This window comes from Ursus arctos, unplaced genomic scaffold (genome assembly GCF_023065955.2).
Source record: "Ursus arctos isolate Adak ecotype North America unplaced genomic scaffold, UrsArc2.0 scaffold_7, whole genome shotgun sequence".
Lineage (NCBI taxonomy): Eukaryota > Metazoa > Chordata > Mammalia > Carnivora > Ursidae > Ursus > Ursus arctos.
Genome location: NW_026623089.1, coordinates 64,726,232 through 64,741,917, shown reverse-complemented (window position 1 = coordinate 64,741,917; position 15,686 = coordinate 64,726,232). Strand labels below are relative to the sequence as shown.

The 15,686-nt window shown below is 70.0% G+C and overlaps 8 non-coding genes across 8 annotated transcripts; all 8 read left to right on the top strand.

The window, feature by feature from the left end:
- The first annotated feature begins 1,394 nt into the window (after nucleotides 1-1,394).
- On the top strand, nucleotides 1,395-1,513 carry LOC125281586 (5S ribosomal RNA). Its single transcript, XR_007188807.2, has one exon. It is a non-coding gene; the product is annotated as a 5S ribosomal RNA (ribosomal RNA).
- A 1,897-nt stretch (nucleotides 1,514-3,410) lies between these two features.
- On the top strand, nucleotides 3,411-3,529 carry LOC125281585 (5S ribosomal RNA). The gene has a single exon (XR_007188806.1). It is a non-coding gene; the product is annotated as a 5S ribosomal RNA (ribosomal RNA).
- A 1,897-nt stretch (nucleotides 3,530-5,426) lies between these two features.
- Nucleotides 5,427-5,545, top strand: LOC125281584 (5S ribosomal RNA). The gene has a single exon (XR_007188805.1). It is a non-coding gene; the product is annotated as a 5S ribosomal RNA (ribosomal RNA).
- Nucleotides 5,546-7,446: 1,901 nt separating this feature from the next.
- LOC125281583 (5S ribosomal RNA) lies at nucleotides 7,447-7,565 on the top strand. The gene has a single exon (XR_007188804.1). It is a non-coding gene; the product is annotated as a 5S ribosomal RNA (ribosomal RNA).
- A 1,897-nt stretch (nucleotides 7,566-9,462) lies between these two features.
- On the top strand, nucleotides 9,463-9,581 carry LOC125281582 (5S ribosomal RNA). Its single transcript, XR_007188803.1, has one exon. It is a non-coding gene; the product is annotated as a 5S ribosomal RNA (ribosomal RNA).
- Nucleotides 9,582-11,494: 1,913 nt separating this feature from the next.
- Nucleotides 11,495-11,613, top strand: LOC125281581 (5S ribosomal RNA). Its single transcript, XR_007188802.1, has one exon. It is a non-coding gene; the product is annotated as a 5S ribosomal RNA (ribosomal RNA).
- Nucleotides 11,614-13,507: 1,894 nt separating this feature from the next.
- Nucleotides 13,508-13,626, top strand: LOC125281608 (5S ribosomal RNA). The gene has a single exon (XR_007188829.2). It is a non-coding gene; the product is annotated as a 5S ribosomal RNA (ribosomal RNA).
- Nucleotides 13,627-15,522: 1,896 nt separating this feature from the next.
- On the top strand, nucleotides 15,523-15,641 carry LOC125281580 (5S ribosomal RNA). Its single transcript, XR_007188801.1, has one exon. It is a non-coding gene; the product is annotated as a 5S ribosomal RNA (ribosomal RNA).
- Nucleotides 15,642-15,686: the final 45 nt, after the last annotated feature.

Below are 15,686 nucleotides of genomic sequence, written 5' to 3'. Positions count from 1 at the left end.
CCCCTAGCAGTTCGCTTGGGCCGCCCGCCCACCGCAGCGCCCCGGGCCAACCGCCTGCCGGCCCCGCCTCCTGCCTGGGCCCGCCTACACCTTCTCCCCACCAGCCCTGGGCTGCGCTCCCGCCAGAAGGGCATGGCCCTCCTTCGCACCGGTCACCGTCCCTTTGCCCCTGGGCCCGGGCGTCCGTGCTCCGTGCGCACAGGACACAAGATGGCCAACCGCCCGGGGCCTCAGGCCCCGTGGGCACCCGACTCCGCGCCCCGTCTCAGCGGAACAGCGAGGCTCGCTCCCTCAGCGAGACCCCGGGGCGCCCCGCACCACGGCGACAAGGGCCACCAGAAAATAAAGGACGGGGCAAAAGAAAGAATGCCTCGCACGCCCCCACGCCAGAGGGGTGCTGGGCAGGAATGGCAGCCCATCGGGATTCCCGCCACCTGGGCTGCAAGTCCTCGGGCTCCGAGGGAGGGCTCCTATGGCAGCTCCAGGGCGCGGCCGCCTTGCCCAAAGCGCGCCCAAGCGCGACCGCCCTCCCGTGGGCTAGCTGCCGCGCCCACACAGCGTCCTGTGTGTCCCTGTGTGTGGGTGTGTGTCACCTGTGTGCACCTGGGTCTCTGTCCCTGTCCCTGTCCCCGTCCGCATCCGGGTCGGGGTCTGCGTGTCTGTGCTGGGGTGTGACAGGGTCTGTGTGTTGGATAATCTAATCTCTCTCTCTCTTTCTCTCTCTCTGTCACACACACAGACCACACACACACACACACACACACACACACACACACACTCTGTCCCTCCCCGTCTCTCCCGTCCAGTGTGTCCCCTAAGTGTCCCCCCACTCCGTGTCTCTCTGTCTTTCCCTGTGTGTCTGTGTGTGTGCGTATTGTGAGCCGGCCCCTGGTGTCTCTCGATCAGGTCCTGGTGTCGCTGGGTGGGGAGGGGAAGGGTGGCGGAGGAAGGGCCAGGGGGTTGGGATGGTGATGATGGTCTGTGGTGGCGCCCGAGGCTTCCGGTGGGCTTTGAGCCCGGCGGCCGGGAGAGGAGGAAAGGCCAGTGGGCGGGTTGTGCTCCCCGCGGGGGGCGGGGGGGTTGGGGGGCGCTCTGAGAACACCTCGGGCCTCGCCCCCGGCGCCCCGACCCACCCCGTTGCCATCCCGGGAGCCAAGCGGCGGCGCGGCAGGAGAGTCCCGGGACGGGAGAGCGCGCGGACTTCCGCGGCTCCGGGGTGCCGGAGGCATCTTGTCCCCTGGGCGTGCTGGCTGGCAGGCAGGCAGGCAGGCAGGCACCAGGCCCAGGCCAGGCGAGGAGGGCTGACAATCGCTCGGCAGGGGCTGGGCTGGGGCTGGGGCTGGGGCTGGGAGGGGCGGAGCAGGCTCTTGGGGCACCGAGCGGCAGCCACAGGTGTCTACGGCCATACCACCCTGAACGCGCCCGATCTCGTCTGATCTCGGAAGCTAAGCAGGGTCGGGCCTGGTTAGTACTTGGATGGGAGACCGCCTGGGAATACCAGGTGCTGTAGGCTTTTCTCCTTTTCTTTTCCTTTCCTTGCCCTTCGCCCTCCCTTCCACTCCCTCTGCCGCCAGCGGCCCGCCCCCCCAACCTTGCCCAACCCGGCTCCATTCAAACCCCACGTGCCCCCACCTCACCACAGGCCATGCGTGGTGGGCCCGACCCGCTCGCCACACGCCACACGCCACACGCGCAGCGCAACGTGGAACCCTGGCCCTCTGCGGGTGCCCGTGGCACAGCCAGGCGCCCACAGCCCAGCCCTTCCACCTCCAAGCCCCAGGAACGCCCACAGCCTATCCCGGGGTGCGGGCTGGGGGCTGGTGTGCAGGGCGGTGGGCGCTCAGGGGGCGGCGCGAGAGGAGGCGGAGGCGGCGGAGGGGGGTGGAGGGAAAGCGGCCCGGGCGAGAGGAACCGCGGGAGCCCCGGGCGGGCCGTGACCCCGCCTCTGCAGGCGTGCGCTCCCTGGGTTCTCGGCCTCCTCCCTGCCTCCGGGCCCTCTCCTCTCCCGAGCCCCTAGCAGTTCGCTTGGGCCGCCCGCCCACCGCAGCGCCCCGGGCCAACCGCCTGCCGGCCCCGCCTCCTGCCTGGGCCCGCCTACACCTTCTCCCCACCAGCCCTGGGCTGCGCTCCCGCCAGAAGGGCATGGCCCTCCTTCGCACCGGTCACCGTCCCTTTGCCCCTGGGCCCGGGCGTCCGTGCTCCGTGCGCACAGGACACAAGATGGCCAACCGCCCGGGGCCTCAGGCCCCGTGGGCACCCGACTCCGCGCCCCGTCTCAGCGGAACAGCGAGGCTCGCTCCCTCAGCGAGACCCCGGGGCGCCCCGCACCACGGCGACAAGGGCCACCAGAAAATAAAGGACGGGGCAAAAGAAAGAATGCCTCGCACGCCCCCACGCCAGAGGGGTGCTGGGCAGGAATGGCAGCCCATCGGGATTCCCGCCACCTGGGCTGCAAGTCCTCGGGCTCCGAGGGAGGGCTCCTATGGCAGCTCCAGGGCGCGGCCGCCTTGCCCAAAGCGCGCCCAAGCGCGACCGCCCTCCCGTGGGCTAGCTGCCGCGCCCACACAGCGTCCTGTGTGTCCCTGTGTGTGGGTGTGTGTCACCTGTGTGCACCTGGGTCTCTGTCCCTGTCCCTGTCCCCGTCCGCATCCGGGTCGGGGTCTGCGTGTCTGTGCTGGGGTGTGACAGGGTCTGTGTGTTGGATAATCTAATCTCTCTCTCTCTTTCTCTCTCTCTGTCACACACACAGACCACACACACACACACACACACACACACACACACACTCTGTCCCTCCCCGTCTCTCCCGTCCAGTGTGTCCCCTAAGTGTCCCCCCACTCCGTGTCTCTCTGTCTTTCCCTGTGTGTCTGTGTGTGTGCGTATTGTGAGCCGGCCCCTGGTGTCTCTCGATCAGGTCCTGGTGTCGCTGGGTGGGGAGGGGAAGGGTGGCGGAGGAAGGGCCAGGGGGTTGGGATGGTGATGATGGTCTGTGGTGGCGCCCGAGGCTTCCGGTGGGCTTTGAGCCCGGCGGCCGGGAGAGGAGGAAAGGCCAGTGGGCGGGTTGTGCTCCCCGCGGGGGGCGGGGGGGTTGGGGGGCGCTCTGAGAACACCTCGGGCCTCGCCCCCGGCGCCCCGACCCACCCCGTTGCCATCCCGGGAGCCAAGCGGCGGCGCGGCAGGAGAGTCCCGGGACGGGAGAGCGCGCGGACTTCCGCGGCTCCGGGGTGCCGGAGGCATCTTGTCCCCTGGGCGTGCTGGCTGGCAGGCAGGCAGGCAGGCAGGCAGGCAGGCACCAGGCCCAGGCCAGGCGAGGAGGGCTGACAATCGCTCGGCAGGGGCTGGGCTGGGGCTGGGGCTGGGGCTGGGAGGGGCGGAGCAGGCTCTTGGGGCACCGAGCGGCAGCCACAGGCGTCTACGGCCATACCACCCTGAACGCGCCCGATCTCGTCTGATCTCGGAAGCTAAGCAGGGTCGGGCCTGGTTAGTACTTGGATGGGAGACCGCCTGGGAATACCGGGTGCTGTAGGCTTTTCTCCTTTTCTTTTCCTTTCCTTGCCCTTCGCCCTCCCTTCCACTCCCTCTGCCGCCAGCGGCCCGCCCCCCCAACCTTGCCCAACCCGGCTCCATTCAAACCCCACGTGCCCCCACCTCACCACAGGCCATGCGTGGTGGGCCCGACCCGCTCGCCACACGCCACACGCCACACGCGCAGCGCAACGCGGAACCCTGGCCCTCTGCGGGTGCCCGTGGCACAGCCAGGCGCCCACAGCCCAGCCCTTCCACCTCCAAGCCCCAGGAACGCCCACAGCCTATCCCGGGGTGCGGGCTGGGGGCTGGTGTGCAGGGCGGTGGGCGCTCAGGGGGCGGCGCGAGAGGAGGCGGAGGCGGCGGAGGGGGGTGGAGGGAAAGCGGCCCGGGCGAGAGGAACCGCGGGAGCCCCGGGCGGGCCGTGACCCCGCCTCTGCAGGCGTGCGCTCCCTGGGTTCTCGGCCTCCTCCCTGCCTCCGGGCCCTCTCCTCTCCCGAGCCCCTAGCAGTTCGCTTGGGCCGCCCGCCCACCGCAGCGCCCCGGGCCAACCGCCTGCCGGCCCCGCCTCCTGCCTGGGCCCGCCTACACCTTCTCCCCACCAGCCCTGGGCTGCGCTCCCGCCAGAAGGGCATGGCCCTCCTTCGCACCGGTCACCGTCCCTTTGCCCCTGGGCCCGGGCGTCCGTGCTCCGTGCGCACAGGACACAAGATGGCCAACCGCCCGGGGCCTCAGGCCCCGTGGGCACCCGACTCCGCGCCCCGTCTCAGCGGAACAGCGAGGCTCGCTCCCTCAGCGAGACCCCGGGGCGCCCCGCACCACGGCGACAAGGGCCACCAGAAAATAAAGGACGGGGCAAAAGAAAGAATGCCTCGCACGCCCCCACGCCAGAGGGGTGCTGGGCAGGAATGGCAGCCCATCGGGATTCCCGCCACCTGGGCTGCAAGTCCTCGGGCTCCGAGGGAGGGCTCCTATGGCAGCTCCAGGGCGCGGCCGCCTTGCCCAAAGCGCGCCCAAGCGCGACCGCCCTCCCGTGGGCTAGCTGCCGCGCCCACACAGCGTCCTGTGTGTCCCTGTGTGTGGGTGTGTGTCACCTGTGTGCACCTGGGTCTCTGTCCCTGTCCCTGTCCCCGTCCGCATCCGGGTCGGGGTCTGCGTGTCTGTGCTGGGGTGTGACAGGGTCTGTGTGTTGGATAATCTAATCTCTCTCTCTCTTTCTCTCTCTCTGTCACACACACAGACCACACACACACACACACACACACACACACACACACTCTGTCCCTCCCCGTCTCTCCCGTCCAGTGTGTCCCCTAAGTGTCCCCCCACTCCGTGTCTCTCTGTCTTTCCCTGTGTGTCTGTGTGTGTGCGTATTGTGAGCCGGCCCCTGGTGTCTCTCGATCAGGTCCTGGTGTCGCTGGGTGGGGAGGGGAAGGGTGGCGGAGGAAGGGCCAGGGGGTTGGGATGGTGATGATGGTCTGTGGTGGCGCCCGAGGCTTCCGGTGGGCTTTGAGCCCGGCGGCCGGGAGAGGAGGAAAGGCCAGTGGGCGGGTTGTGCTCCCCGCGGGGGGCGGGGGGGTTGGGGGGCGCTCTGAGAACACCTCGGGCCTCGCCCCCGGCGCCCCGACCCACCCCGTTGCCATCCCGGGAGCCAAGCGGCGGCGCGGCAGGAGAGTCCCGGGACGGGAGAGCGCGCGGACTTCCGCGGCTCCGGGGTGCCGGAGGCATCTTGTCCCCTGGGCGTGCTGGCTGGCAGGCAGGCAGGCAGGCAGGCAGGCAGGCACCAGGCCCAGGCCAGGCGAGGAGGGCTGACAATCGCTCGGCAGGGGCTGGGCTGGGGCTGGGGCTGGGGCTGGGAGGGGCGGAGCAGGCTCTTGGGGCACCGAGCGGCAGCCACAGGCGTCTACGGCCATACCACCCTGAACGCGCCCGATCTCGTCTGATCTCGGAAGCTAAGCAGGGTCGGGCCTGGTTAGTACTTGGATGGGAGACCGCCTGGGAATACCGGGTGCTGTAGGCTTTTCTCCTTTTCTTTTCCTTTCCTTGCCCTTCGCCCTCCCTTCCACTCCCTCTGCCGCCAGCGGCCCGCCCCCCCAACCTTGCCCAACCCGGCTCCATTCAAACCCCACGTGCCCCCACCTCACCACAGGCCATGCGTGGTGGGCCCGACCCGCTCGCCACACGCCACACGCCACACGCGCAGCGCAACGCGGAACCCTGGCCCTCTGCGGGTGCCCGTGGCACAGCCAGGCGCCCACAGCCCAGCCCTTCCACCTCCAAGCCCCAGGAACGCCCACAGCCTATCCCGGGGTGCGGGCTGGGGGCTGGTGTGCAGGGCGGTGGGCGCTCAGGGGGCGGCGCGAGAGGAGGCGGAGGCGGCGGAGGGGGGTGGAGGGAAAGCGGCCCGGGCGAGAGGAACCGCGGGAGCCCCGGGCGGGCCGTGACCCCGCCTCTGCAGGCGTGCGCTCCCTGGGTTCTCGGCCTCCTCCCTGCCTCCGGGCCCTCTCCTCTCCCGAGCCCCTAGCAGTTCGCTTGGGCCGCCCGCCCACCGCAGCGCCCCGGGCCAACCGCCTGCCGGCCCCGCCTCCTGCCTGGGCCCGCCTACACCTTCTCCCCACCAGCCCTGGGCTGCGCTCCCGCCAGAAGGGCATGGCCCTCCTTCGCACCGGTCACCGTCCCTTTGCCCCTGGGCCCGGGCGTCCGTGCTCCGTGCGCACAGGACACAAGATGGCCAACCGCCCGGGGCCTCAGGCCCCGTGGGCACCCGACTCCGCGCCCCGTCTCAGCGGAACAGCGAGGCTCGCTCCCTCAGCGAGACCCCGGGGCGCCCCGCACCACGGCGACAAGGGCCACCAGAAAATAAAGGACGGGGCAAAAGAAAGAATGCCTCGCACGCCCCCACGCCAGAGGGGTGCTGGGCAGGAATGGCAGCCCATCGGGATTCCCGCCACCTGGGCTGCAAGTCCTCGGGCTCCGAGGGAGGGCTCCTATGGCAGCTCCAGGGCGCGGCCGCCTTGCCCAAAGCGCGCCCAAGCGCGACCGCCCTCCCGTGGGCTAGCTGCCGCGCCCACACAGCGTCCTGTGTGTCCCTGTGTGTGGGTGTGTGTCACCTGTGTGCACCTGGGTCTCTGTCCCTGTCCCTGTCCCCGTCCGCATCCGGGTCGGGGTCTGCGTGTCTGTGCTGGGGTGTGACAGGGTCTGTGTGTTGGATAATCTAATCTCTCTCTCTCTTTCTCTCTCTCTGTCACACACACAGACCACACACACACACACACACACACACACACACACACACACTCTGTCCCTCCCCGTCTCTCCCGTCCAGTGTGTCCCCTAAGTGTCCCCCCACTCCGTGTCTCTCTGTCTTTCCCTGTGTGTCTGTGTGTGTGCGTATTGTGAGCCGGCCCCTGGTGTCTCTCGATCAGGTCCTGGTGTCGCTGGGTGGGGAGGGGAAGGGTGGCGGAGGAAGGGCCAGGGGGTTGGGATGGTGATGATGGTCTGTGGTGGCGCCCGAGGCTTCCGGTGGGCTTTGAGCCCGGCGGCCGGGAGAGGAGGAAAGGCCAGTGGGCGGGTTGTGCTCCCCGCGGGGGGCGGGGGGGTTGGGGGGCGCTCTGAGAACACCTCGGGCCTCGCCCCCGGCGCCCCGACCCACCCCGTTGCCATCCCGGGAGCCAAGCGGCGGCGCGGCAGGAGAGTCCCGGGACGGGAGAGCGCGCGGACTTCCGCGGCTCCGGGGTGCCGGAGGCATCTTGTCCCCTGGGCGTGCTGGCTGGCAGGCAGGCAGGCAGGCAGGCAGGCAGGCACCAGGCCCAGGCCAGGCGAGGAGGGCTGACAATCGCTCGGCAGGGGCTGGGCTGGGGCTGGGGCTGGGGCTGGGAGGGGCGGAGCAGGCTCTTGGGGCACCGAGCGGCAGCCACAGGTGTCTACGGCCATACCACCCTGAACGCGCCCGATCTCGTCTGATCTCGGAAGCTAAGCAGGGTCGGGCCTGGTTAGTACTTGGATGGGAGACCGCCTGGGAATACCGGGTGCTGTAGGCTTTTCTCCTTTTCTTTTCCTTTCCTTGCCCTTCGCCCTCCCTTCCACTCCCTCTGCCGCCAGCGGCCCGCCCCCCCAACCTTGCCCAACCCGGCTCCATTCAAACCCCACGTGCCCCCACCTCACCACAGGCCATGCGTGGTGGGCCCGACCCGCTCGCCACACGCCACACGCCACACGCGCAGCGCAACGCGGAACCCTGGCCCTCTGCGGGTGCCCGTGGCACAGCCAGGCGCCCACAGCCCAGCCCTTCCACCTCCAAGCCCCAGGAACGCCCACAGCCTATCCCGGGGTGCGGGCTGGGGGCTGGTGTGCAGGGCGGTGGGCGCTCAGGGGGCGGCGCGAGAGGAGGCGGAGGCGGCGGAGGGGGGTGGAGGGAAAGCGGCCCGGGCGAGAGGAACCGCGGGAGCCCCGGGCGGGCCGTGACCCCGCCTCTGCAGGCGTGCGCTCCCTGGGTTCTCGGCCTCCTCCCTGCCTCCGGGCCCTCTCCTCTCCCGAGCCCCTAGCAGTTCGCTTGGGCCGCCCGCCCACCGCAGCGCCCCGGGCCAACCGCCTGCCGGCCCCGCCTCCTGCCTGGGCCCGCCTACACCTTCTCCCCACCAGCCCTGGGCTGCGCTCCCGCCAGAAGGGCATGGCCCTCCTTCGCACCGGTCACCGTCCCTTTGCCCCTGGGCCCGGGCGTCCGTGCTCCGTGCGCACAGGACACAAGATGGCCAACCGCCCGGGGCCTCAGGCCCCGTGGGCACCCGACTCCGCGCCCCGTCTCAGCGGAACAGCGAGGCTCGCTCCCTCAGCGAGACCCCGGGGCGCCCCGCACCACGGCGACAAGGGCCACCAGAAAATAAAGGACGGGGCAAAAGAAAGAATGCCTCGCACGCCCCCACGCCAGAGGGGTGCTGGGCAGGAATGGCAGCCCATCGGGATTCCCGCCACCTGGGCTGCAAGTCCTCGGGCTCCGAGGGAGGGCTCCTATGGCAGCTCCAGGGCGCGGCCGCCTTGCCCAAAGCGCGCCCAAGCGCGACCGCCCTCCCGTGGGCTAGCTGCCGCGCCCACACAGCGTCCTGTGTGTCCCTGTGTGTGGGTGTGTGTCACCTGTGTGCACCTGGGTCTCTGTCCCTGTCCCTGTCCCCGTCCGCATCCGGGTCGGGGTCTGCGTGTCTGTGCTGGGGTGTGACAGGGTCTGTGTGTTGGATAATCTAATCTCTCTCTCTCTTTCTCTCTCTCTGTCACACACACAGACCACACACACACACACACACACACACACACACACACTCTGTCCCTCCCCGTCTCTCCCGTCCAGTGTGTCCCCTAAGTGTCCCCCCACTCCGTGTCTCTCTGTCTTTCCCTGTGTGTCTGTGTGTGTGCGTATTGTGAGCCGGCCCCTGGTGTCTCTCGATCAGGTCCTGGTGTCGCTGGGTGGGGAGGGGAAGGGTGGCGGAGGAAGGGCCAGGGGGTTGGGATGGTGATGATGGTCTGTGGTGGCGCCCGAGGCTTCCGGTGGGCTTTGAGCCCGGCGGCCGGGAGAGGAGGAAAGGCCAGTGGGCGGGTTGTGCTCCCCGCGGGGGGCGGGGGGGTTGGGGGGCGCTCTGAGAACACCTCGGGCCTCGCCCCCGGCGCCCCGACCCACCCCGTTGCCATCCCGGGAGCCAAGCGGCGGCGCGGCAGGAGAGTCCCGGGACGGGAGAGCGCGCGGACTTCCGCGGCTCCGGGGTGCCGGAGGCATCTTGTCCCCTGGGCGTGCTGGCTGGCAGGCAGGCAGGCAGGCAGGCAGGCAGGCACCAGGCCCAGGCCAGGCGAGGAGGGCTGACAATCGCTCGGCAGGGGCTGGGCTGGGGCTGGGGCTGGGGCTGGGAGGGGCGGAGCAGGCTCTTGGGGCACCGAGCGGCAGCCACAGGCGTCTACGGCCATACCACCCTGAACGCGCCCGATCTCGTCTGATCTCGGAAGCTAAGCAGGGTCGGGCCTGGTTAGTACTTGGATGGGAGACCGCCTGGGAATACCGGGTGCTGTAGGCTTTTCTCCTTTTCTTTTCCTTTCCTTGCCCTTCGCCCTCCCTTCCACTCCCTCTGCCGCCAGCGGCCCGCCCCCCCAACCTTGCCCAACCCGGCTCCATTCAAACCCCACGTGCCCCCACCTCACCACAGGCCATGCGTGGTGGGCCCGACCCGCTCGCCACACGCCACACGCCACACGCCACACCGCCACACGCCACACGCGCAGCGCAACGCGGAACCCTGGCCCTCTGCGGGTGCCCGTGGCACAGCCAGGCGCCCACAGCCCAGCCCTTCCACCTCCAAGCCCCAGGAACGCCCACAGCCTATCCCGGGGTGCGGGCTGGGGGCTGGTGTGCAGGGCGGTGGGCGCTCAGGGGGCGGCGCGAGAGGAGGCGGAGGCGGCGGAGGGGGGTGGAGGGAAAGCGGCCCGGGCGAGAGGAACCGCGGGAGCCCCGGGCGGGCCGTGACCCCGCCTCTGCAGGCGTGCGCTCCCTGGGTTCTCGGCCTCCTCCCTGCCTCCGGGCCCTCTCCTCTCCCGAGCCCCTAGCAGTTCGCTTGGGCCGCCCGCCCACCGCAGCGCCCCGGGCCAACCGCCTGCCGGCCCCGCCTCCTGCCTGGGCCCGCCTACACCTTCTCCCCACCAGCCCTGGGCTGCGCTCCCGCCAGAAGGGCATGGCCCTCCTTCGCACCGGTCACCGTCCCTTTGCCCCTGGGCCCGGGCGTCCGTGCTCCGTGCGCACAGGACACAAGATGGCCAACCGCCCGGGGCCTCAGGCCCCGTGGGCACCCGACTCCGCGCCCCGTCTCAGCGGAACAGCGAGGCTCGCTCCCTCAGCGAGACCCCGGGGCGCCCCGCACCACGGCGACAAGGGCCACCAGAAAATAAAGGACGGGGCAAAAGAAAGAATGCCTCGCACGCCCCCACGCCAGAGGGGTGCTGGGCAGGAATGGCAGCCCATCGGGATTCCCGCCACCTGGGCTGCAAGTCCTCGGGCTCCGAGGGAGGGCTCCTATGGCAGCTCCAGGGCGCGGCCGCCTTGCCCAAAGCGCGCCCAAGCGCGACCGCCCTCCCGTGGGCTAGCTGCCGCGCCCACACAGCGTCCTGTGTGTCCCTGTGTGTGGGTGTGTGTCACCTGTGTGCACCTGGGTCTCTGTCCCTGTCCCTGTCCCCGTCCGCATCCGGGTCGGGGTCTGCGTGTCTGTGCTGGGGTGTGACAGGGTCTGTGTGTTGGATAATCTAATCTCTCTCTCTCTTTCTCTCTCTCTGTCACACACACAGACCACACACACACACACACACACACACACACACACACACTCTGTCCCTCCCCGTCTCTCCCGTCCAGTGTGTCCCCTAAGTGTCCCCCCACTCCGTGTCTCTCTGTCTTTCCCTGTGTGTCTGTGTGTGTGCGTATTGTGAGCCGGCCCCTGGTGTCTCTCGATCAGGTCCTGGTGTCGCTGGGTGGGGAGGGGAAGGGTGGCGGAGGAAGGGCCAGGGGGTTGGGATGGTGATGATGGTCTGTGGTGGCGCCCGAGGCTTCCGGTGGGCTTTGAGCCCGGCGGCCGGGAGAGGAGGAAAGGCCAGTGGGCGGGTTGTGCTCCCCGCGGGGGGCGGGGGGGTTGGGGGGCGCTCTGAGAACACCTCGGGCCTCGCCCCCGGCGCCCCGACCCACCCCGTTGCCATCCCGGGAGCCAAGCGGCGGCGCGGCAGGAGAGTCCCGGGACGGGAGAGCGCGCGGACTTCCGCGGCTCCGGGGTGCCGGAGGCATCTTGTCCCCTGGGCGTGCTGGCTGGCAGGCAGGCAGGCAGGCAGGCACCAGGCCCAGGCCAGGCGAGGAGGGCTGACAATCGCTCGGCAGGGGCTGGGCTGGGGCTGGGGCTGGGGCTGGGAGGGGCGGAGCAGGCTCTTGGGGCACCGAGCGGCAGCCACAGGTGTCTACGGCCATACCACCCTGAACGCGCCCGATCTCGTCTGATCTCGGAAGCTAAGCAGGGTCGGGCCTGGTTAGTACTTGGATGGGAGACCGCCTGGGAATACCGGGTGCTGTAGGCTTTTCTCCTTTTCTTTTCCTTTCCTTGCCCTTCGCCCTCCCTTCCACTCCCTCTGCCGCCAGCGGCCCGCCCCCCCAACCTTGCCCAACCCGGCTCCATTCAAACCCCACGTGCCCCCACCTCACCACAGGCCATGCGTGGTGGGCCCGACCCGCTCGCCACACGCCACACGCCACACGCGCAGCGCAACGCGGAACCCTGGCCCTCTGCGGGTGCCCGTGGCACAGCCAGGCGCCCACAGCCCAGCCCTTCCACCTCCAAGCCCCAGGAACGCCCACAGCCTATCCCGGGGTGCGGGCTGGGGGCTGGTGTGCAGGGCGGTGGGCGCTCAGGGGGCGGCGCGAGAGGAGGCGGAGGCGGCGGAGGGGGGTGGAGGGAAAGCGGCCCGGGCGAGAGGAACCGCGGGAGCCCCGGGCGGGCCGTGACCCCGCCTCTGCAGGCGTGCGCTCCCTGGGTTCTCGGCCTCCTCCCTGCCTCCGGGCCCTCTCCTCTCCCGAGCCCCTAGCAGTTCGCTTGGGCCGCCCGCCCACCGCAGCGCCCCGGGCCAACCGCCTGCCGGCCCCGCCTCCTGCCTGGGCCCGCCTACACCTTCTCCCCACCAGCCCTGGGCTGCGCTCCCGCCAGAAGGGCATGGCCCTCCTTCGCACCGGTCACCGTCCCTTTGCCCCTGGGCCCGGGCGTCCGTGCTCCGTGCGCACAGGACACAAGATGGCCAACCGCCCGGGGCCTCAGGCCCCGTGGGCACCCGACTCCGCGCCCCGTCTCAGCGGAACAGCGAGGCTCGCTCCCTCAGCGAGACCCCGGGGCGCCCCGCACCACGGCGACAAGGGCCACCAGAAAATAAAGGACGGGGCAAAAGAAAGAATGCCTCGCACGCCCCCACGCCAGAGGGGTGCTGGGCAGGAATGGCAGCCCATCGGGATTCCCGCCACCTGGGCTGCAAGTCCTCGGGCTCCGAGGGAGGGCTCCTATGGCAGCTCCAGGGCGCGGCCGCCTTGCCCAAAGCGCGCCCAAGCGCGACCGCCCTCCCGTGGGCTAGCTGCCGCGCCCACACAGCGTCCTGTGTGTCCCTGTGTGTGGGTGTGTGTCACCTGTGTGCACCTGGGTCTCTGTCCCTGTCCCTGTCCCCGTCCGCATCCGGGTCGGGGTCTGCGTGTCTGTGCTGGGGTGTGACAGGGTCTGTGTGTTGGATAATCTAATCTCTCTCTCTCTTTCTCTCTCTCTGTCACACACACAGACACACACACACACACACACACACACACACACACTCTGTCCCTCCCCGTCTCTCCCGTCCAGTGTGTCCCCTAAGTGTCCCCCCACTCCGTGTCTCTCTGTCTTTCCCTGTGTGTCTGTGTGTGTGCGTATTGTGAGCCGGCCCCTGGTGTCTCTCGATCAGGTCCTGGTGTCGCTGGGTGGGGAGGGGAAGGGTGGCGGAGGAAGGGCCAGGGGGTTGGGATGGTGATGATGGTCTGTGGTGGCGCCCGAGGCTTCCGGTGGGCTTTGAGCCCGGCGGCCGGGAGAGGAGGAAAGGCCAGTGGGCGGGTTGTGCTCCCCGCGGGGGGCGGGGGGGTTGGGGGGCGCTCTGAGAACACCTCGGGCCTCGCCCCCGGCGCCCCGACCCACCCCGTTGCCATCCCGGGAGCCAAGCGGCGGCGCGGCAGGAGAGTCCCGGGACGGGAGAGCGCGCGGACTTCCGCGGCTCCGGGGTGCCGGAGGCATCTTGTCCCCTGGGCGTGCTGGCTGGCAGGCAGGCAGGCAGGCAGGCAGGCAGGCACCAGGCCCAGGCCAGGCGAGGAGGGCTGACAATCGCTCGGCAGGGGCTGGGCTGGGGCTGGGGCTGGGGCTGGGAGGGGCGGAGCAGGCTCTTGGGGCACCGAGCGGCAGCCACAGGCGTCTACGGCCATACCACCCTGAACGCGCCCGATCTCGTCTGATCTCGGAAGCTAAGCAGGGTCGGGCCTGGTTAGTACTTGGATGGGAGACCGCCTGGGAATACCGGGTGCTGTAGGCTTTTCTCCTTTTCTTTTCCTTTCCTTGCCCTTCGCCCTCCCTTCCACTCCCTCTGCCGCCAGCGGCCCGCCCCCCCAACCTTGCCCAACCCGGCTCCATTCAAACCCCACGTGCCCCCACCTCACCACAGGCCATGCGTGGTGGGCCCGACCCGCTCGCCACACGCCACACGCCACACGCGCAGCGCAACGCGGAACCCTGGCCCTCTGCGGGTGCCCGTGGCACAGCCAGGCGCCCACAGCCCAGCCCTTCCACCTCCAAGCCCCAGGAACGCCCACAGCCTATCCCGGGGTGCGGGCTGGGGGCTGGTGTGCAGGGCGGTGGGCGCTCAGGGGGCGGCGCGAGAGGAGGCGGAGGCGGCGGAGGGGGGTGGAGGGAAAGCGGCCCGGGCGAGAGGAACCGCGGGAGCCCCGGGCGGGCCGTGACCCCGCCTCTGCAGGCGTGCGCTCCCTGGGTTCTCGGCCTCCTCCCTGCCTCCGGGCCCTCTCCTCTCCCGAGCCCCTAGCAGTTCGCTTGGGCCGCCCGCCCACCGCAGCGCCCCGGGCCAACCGCCTGCCGGCCCCGCCTCCTGCCTGGGCCCGCCTACACCTTCTCCCCACCAGCCCTGGGCTGCGCTCCCGCCAGAAGGGCATGGCCCTCCTTCGCACCGGTCACCGTCCCTTTGCCCCTGGGCCCGGGCGTCCGTGCTCCGTGCGCACAGGACACAAGATGGCCAACCGCCCGGGGCCTCAGGCCCCGTGGGCACCCGACTCCGCGCCCCGTCTCAGCGGAACAGCGAGGCTCGCTCCCTCAGCGAGACCCCGGGGCGCCCCGCACCACGGCGACAAGGGCCACCAGAAAATAAAGGACGGGGCAAAAGAAAGAATGCCTCGCACGCCCCCACGCCAGAGGGGTGCTGGGCAGGAATGGCAGCCCATCGGGATTCCCGCCACCTGGGCTGCAAGTCCTCGGGCTCCGAGGGAGGGCTCCTATGGCAGCTCCAGGGCGCGGCCGCCTTGCCCAAAGCGCGCCCAAGCGCGACCGCCCTCCCGTGGGCTAGCTGCCGCGCCCACACAGCGTCCTGTGTGTCCCTGTGTGTGGGTGTGTGTCACCTGTGTGCACCTGGGTCTCTGTCCCTGTCCCTGTCCCCGTCCCGCATCCGGGTCGGGGTCTGCGTGTCTGTGCTGGGGTGTGACAGGGTCTGTGTGTTGGATAATCTAATCTCTCTCTCTCTTTCTCTCTCTCTGTCACACACACAGACCACACACACACACACACACACACACACACACACTCTGTCCCTCCCCGTCTCTCCCGTCCAGTGTGTCCCCTAAGTGTCCCCCCACTCCGTGTCTCTCTGTCTTTCCCTGTGTGTCTGTGTGTGTGCGTATTGTGAGCCGGCCCCTGGTGTCTCTCGATCAGGTCCTGGTGTCGCTGGGTGGGGAGGGGAAGGGTGGCGGAGGAAGGGCCAGGGGGTTGGGATGGTGATGATGGTCTGTGGTGGCGCCCGAGGCTTCCGGTGGGCTTTGAGCCCGGCGGCCGGGAGAGGAGGAAAGGCCAGTGGGCGGGTTGTGCTCCCCGCGGGGGGCGGGGGGGTTGGGGGGCGCTCTGAGAACACCTCGGGCCTCGCCCCCGGCGCCCCGACCCACCCCGTTGCCATCCCGGGAGCCAAGCGGCGGCGCGGCAGGAGAGTCCCGGGACGGGAGAGCGCGCGGACTTCCGCGGCTCCGGGGTGCCGGAGGCATCTTGTCCCCTGGGCGTGCTGGCTGGCAGGCAGGCAGGCAGGCAGGCAGGCAGGCACCAGGCCCAGGCCAGGCGAGGAGGGCTGACAATCGCTCGGCAGGGGCTGGGCTGGGGCTGGGGCTGGGGCTGGGAGGGGCGGAGCAGGCTCTTGGGGCACCGAGCGGCAGCCACAGGCGTCTACGGCCATACCACCCTGAACGCGCCCGATCTCGTCTGATCTCGGAAGCTAAGCAGGGTCGGGCCTGGTTAGTACTTGGATGGGAGACCGCCTGGGAATACCGGGTGCTGTAGGCTTTTCTCCTTTTCTTTTCCTTTCCTTGCCCTTCGCCCTCCCTTCCA